This window comes from Bidens hawaiensis, unplaced genomic scaffold, assembly GCF_021521415.1.
Source record: "Bidens hawaiensis isolate Kalapana, Puna unplaced genomic scaffold, B.hawaiensis_p1.1 tig00028284_1, whole genome shotgun sequence".
NCBI classification, from domain to species: Eukaryota; Viridiplantae; Streptophyta; class Magnoliopsida; order Asterales; family Asteraceae; genus Bidens; species Bidens hawaiensis.
In genome coordinates, this window is record NW_027505115.1 from 1 (window position 1) to 5,964 (window position 5,964).

The window sequence follows — 5,964 nt, forward strand, 5'->3', positions numbered from 1 at the left end:
GGCCCCCCCCCCTGCTGGAAATATAATAACTAAATTACTTGTTTATTTTTAACAATAATCATATACATGCTCGGATATAATTGAGAACAAACATATAATTGAAATAATTGTGGTATTAGCATTAGCAAATGATTTTTAGTTATCGAATACTATTAAACTCGTGCGACACATTTTAAAAAAATATAGTATTTAATGTTGACAAATTTAATAATACGACAGATCTAGAAATCTAGAACCTTTCAAATATTCTAATTTTATTTTAGGGGGAAAGATACAAAACAATTTAATAGAGAAGCAATGTGAAATTGCGATTATGATTGTATACATGCTTTATTATGTGGATGTGAATGCCATTGACTTTTAAATTCCGGAATAAAATAATCAAATAAGCAAACAGCTGGCTTGCAGGTCCACGATATTATATTATATATAAAGAGAAACATCTAGATACTTGTTGGTTCAATCAGTGGCTGCCATGTGGCAGCTACTAAATTTCTTTTTTTTTTTAATATTTCGAAATCTTTTGAAGTATTTATCCATTTGTAAGTAGTGAAATTAAAAGAAATGGAGAGGGTTGAAGTGGTTGTGTTGTAATAAGGTTGATATAGAAGTCCCATGTTCAACCTTTGTGAGGCCGTGTTCTTTTGCATTTTGGTTTTCTTTTTTATTTTTTTTTGTTTTTTTAAATAGATTTCATACTAAATCAAGCAACAAAAACGTAAGGTGGTGTGATGCTTCGTTTTTTTAATTTGTTTTAAATACGTTATTTTGAGGAATTATTTTTGGGTTTAGTTTTGGCACCGTAAAAAACGTAGCCGATACCAACCGAATTCACGACAACTTACGGAAACGACGTCCGGCCAACAGAATAGTCCGGCGCAACGCGCAAGGTAATAACCTAGTTCATTCAAAATAAGAGGTAACCGTTATTTTAGTATTTATGGTTCGTACAATTTTGCAACTTTAGTACTGTTTTTAAATTTATTATAAATGACTAGTTCACTTTCTAAAATTTGTCGTTTTAGTACTTTTTTTTAACCTGTCTATATTTTCCGTTAAGCTAGGGGTAAATTGGTAATTTCATTTTTATTTATTTTCTCTTGTGAGCTAAAAGTCATTATCATACATACGGTTTGTTCAATTACGTAACTTTATTACCTTTTTTGAATTTATTGCAACTGAATACTTTGATTACTTTTGGATGCATAGACAAACCAAAAGAGACATTATATATTACATATTATAATTAAAAGGTAACTAAAATATATGATAGAAGATGAAAAACAACCATAACATATTTTTAGCCTTTTGTTTTTTATTGTCACTTTACTTATAGTAGCTCAATATTTGAGTCCATCTTGACCATTTTTCTTACATTTTCTTCATGTGCATTGATTTTTTTCCCAAAAAGTCCGTGTATGATAACAGTATCTCTTTGACACATAGGAGGATCAAGCTAAATAACAATCCCATAGCTTCGCACCTCTCAGTATAACGTCAATTGAACATGTAGATGAACAACAGTTGACGAACCACATGGTCAATTGAACATTTTTCTTACAATTTATTCATGTGAATTGATTTTTTTTTCAAAAGTTCGGGTATGATAACATTAGCTCTTTGCTACATCGGAGCATCAAGCTAAATAACAATCCCATAGCTTCGCACCTCTCAGTATAATGTCATTTGAACATGTAGATGAACAACGGTTAATGAACCACATGGGAAAAACACCATATCGTAATTCATTAAACTTGAAGATGAACAATAGTTAGGGTTTGAAGGATCGATGAGCGTGCGTGCGTGGGGGGGGGGGGGGGTGATCTGTTTATTTAGGGTTAGAGATTATCTTTTAATTGTAATGTGCAATGTCTCTCTTAGATTATCTATGTATCCAAGACTAAATCAAGTATCTAGTTGCAATAAATTCAAAAAATGTACTAAAGTTGCGTGATTTAGCAAACCACATGTATGAAAATGACACTTAGCTTAAAAGAGAAAATAAATAAAATAAACTAAATTACCAATTTACCCCTGACTTAATGGACAAAATAAACGAGTTAAAAAAGTACTAAAAAGACAAGTTTTAGAAAAGTGAGGTAGTCATTTGCAATAAATTCAAAAACGATAATAAAGTTGTGTAATTGGATAAAACACAGGTATTAAAATGACGCTAAACTCTTTAGAATAATAAACACTTATCATATGTAGTAAACTTGGAATGTGACAACTCATTAAAGATCGTCCTAGATTTGCATAAACTGAAAACGTGGTATGTAGGAGTGGAAATCGGAATTGAATGGATAATTCTTAAGAAATGAAAAAAAAGAGTATTTGGTTGGTTAATGAAATAGAATTATCTATTACCTAGTTTATTTCATTCCCTCTAAAACAACTCAACCATCTAACACTTTTTTTTCCTTTCTTCATTATGTCTTTCAATATAAATCACCTCCACCACCCTCCCACCACTACAACCGTCGCCACCCACCGTCCACCACCACCACCAACTACCACCGACCCCACCGCCTCCGACCATCGCCGCCACCTGCTGCCGTTACCCGCCACCTCCATCACCAATCGCCGCCGTCTCTACCATCGCTACTACCACCACCTACTGGTTACCACCGCCAACACCTTCCACCACCATCAACCGTTGCCACCAGCCGCCTCTGCCACCCATCACCATTGTCGCCCACTACCGCTGCCGCCGCCCACCAACATCACCAAACATCACCACAACTACTACCCACCACTACCCCACACCACTAGCACCAATTTTTTTTATTCCTTCGTCTTTTCATGTTTACCAAACAAAACAAAGTAATTATTCATTTCATTCTCATATGGTAACCAAAGAAGATAATGGAATGGTTTTGATATGGGGTAATGGAATTAAGAGGAAATTGATCATTATCATTCTTTTATTTTGTTTGGTTAACCATTGTGAATGAAATAAATTATTACATTATGTTGTTTGTAGCAAAAAGTAAATTAAAAAAAAAAACAAAAATGAAATACAAATGACAAAAATTCCTTATCTCAAAATAAAGAAAATTATCAAAAAAAAGAGAGGCAATGGTGACGGTGTGGTGATGGTGGCGCCAGTGGAGTGGAAGGAGGCGGTGTCAACAGTTCTAGGGACCAAGCCACGACGGTGGTCATGGCAGTGATGGTGGTGGCGGTCAGGTGGTGCGGCGGTGTTTTACCCAACTTTCGAGACTCCTTGGGTTCAGGGCGTCTCACTTGTTTTCTTATAAATTTTAAAATACGATGTTTTATAAAATTTTGAATGTACCATTATGACACACTTAATTTTCTCTACGTTTTGATTTAAATTCAATCAAAGATTCGTTGTGCTTAATGATGTACATGTCACCGAAGCGCATACACAAAACATCAAAGCTACGTTAAGGTTTCGTCTTTTACGAATTTTTTTTCCTGTTTTGCTTTTCTTATGGATTTTTTTTGTTTTCCTATTGCATGTTATAAAATATGATGCTTTATAAAATTTCGGTTTTGACGCTGTGACGTGCTTATCTTTATTTGTTTAGCGTATTTTGTTGAATACCGCAAGGAGTCTTTTATACAACATTTCGATATTTAAAATGTAGTTGCAACAACTTCACACGATTCTATTTACGTACTTACTTTCATCAACGCTTTTATATACCCCCGAAGCTATTACATTTCTAAAAAGAGTTCGACGGGTTGTGCACAGTAACTTATCAACGCCATAGACTTATAACTTTGTTTTCAGTAGGATCGGTTTTGCCATTTAAATGGGGGTGGTGACACAACTTGTTGTCAACTTACCCACCTCTTTATTGTAATTGGATCATTTTATTCAGTTATGAATGAAGATATATAAATGAATTACATTTAACAACCCTTTTGGTCATAAAATAGAAAAGTAGGCATATAACTAATTAAAATCACACGATTCTATTTTCGTTAGCTAACCAGTACTTTCTAGAACTTTTCGAAATAGAAATCTACCTATAGTTAGGGCTGCCACTTTTACCTGAAATCAAACCTGAAAAAACCCGTATCTGAACCCGAATTAACCCGACCCAAAAAACCCAAACCCGGACCGAAGTAATTCGGGTTGGTTCTCGGGTTTGATTATAAGTTTCGGGTCAACCCAAATAAACTTTTAGTTTTGAAATTAAATATATTTTTAGGTATAATATGCTTAGTCTTAGTCACTAAAGTTATCAGAATCTGAGCCTAATCGACTATTGTCATTCCAACTATTATGGAATCGATTGTTTATTGTTAATTTATGTTATCCGCCTATTACTAATATCAACCGTAATCTAACAACCAAATCACGTCTGATCGAAAACGATTATGGTTTGAGTTAGTTACTTAGTTTTACTCTTCTTTTGAATTGTTTTATGACTTTATCAAGTTATGTTGGTTTATTATTTGATTACTTGCGTTACGAGTAAAGAAGATTATGTTGTTTTAATTTTAGCATTGAAGTTTTTAAATTTTTTTGCTTTTAGTTTCATTTTTTAAAATACTCGAAACCCGATTACCCCAACCCAAAAAACCCGAACCCGAATTACATGAACCCGAAAAACCCGTGAGAGATTTGGGTTGGGTTTCGGGTTAAGATTTATAACTTTGAAACCCGAAGAACCCGACCCGAAAAACACCCCTACCTATACTATTAAAGCAATACAATTTTTTCATATGCCATTAGACCCTCCACATAGGCTCCAAATGTACACGTTTCAATTTTTACAATTTCCTCTTCATGAATGATAAAATGAAAAATATGTTGTTGGTGAGAATCGAACTCACTACCTTGCTTTTTAAACGTTTGTGGCTTACCAATGCAACTAGGATGATTTGGTATTAGCTTTCTCTTTTTCTTAATTGGTATAAATTTTCAACTTTCCTTTAAAATTTCTTTTAAAATACAATACAAATTATGCTTACTAATCTATATATTTTAGGAAATTATTTGTCTTAGGATTCAATAAGATATGTTATTATGTATATTATTAAATTTAACTTTTTTATTTTATTTTTTTAACCACTGGTGTATCACACAGGCTCTATCCTAGTAACACATATATTCGTACAATAGAGAGAGCATACTTTTAATGTGAGTTAATTGTTTTTGAAATTACAAAATAGGTTAAAGTGTCGTTACGTTCAAGTTCGTTTATGACTCTTCTAGAAACCCATATGGCGACGATGATTGCGTGATAGAGAAATGAAGAGGTAGGTCCCAGCAGAGCCCAGTTGGACCCGCAAGACTCACCATGAAGAGGGACGTCTGCGCAGAAACCAACTGGAGCCGCAGGACCCACCATGCTCAGAGACGTGACGTCCTTACGCGCAGTACGCAAGCTGTTCCCGCAGGAAATGCCTCCCAATGGTGAAGTACTCTGCCTGTTCCCGCAGCTGCGGATACAAGCCATCAGGGAAGGCCACCCGCGCAGCATGGCTACACGCACAAGGCACTTAGCTCTCAATCACTCAGTGTCAGCTGAAGGAATGAGCAAAGCCGGGAACAGTCCCGCACAAAGGCGGGAGGGGGAATACTCCCGCCCTAAAGCCAGTCCGTACGATACAGGAAGATCTTTTATACTGTACCTGACGAGGTATGGGCAAAAGATCTGACTAAAGATACGACAGCTTATTGACACAGTATGGCGAGCAGCATGCTCCTGTACTGTGTCACTATTAGCCGCTGCCTACTCACCAACTCCTGTCATACCACGTGCATAGCCGGCAGTTGGTGGAAAAGGAATAGTACACAGCAGGCCTGGTCACTATCAGCCGCTGCCTACCCACCAACTACCAGCAGGGCACGTGCGTAGGCCACAGTTGGTAGAACAGGAATACTATTCAGCAGGCCACACCTCCTTGGAAACCTACCTTCGGCTATAAATACCACAAAGGGTATGACCATCTCATCTTATCATATCATCACATTACCATCAT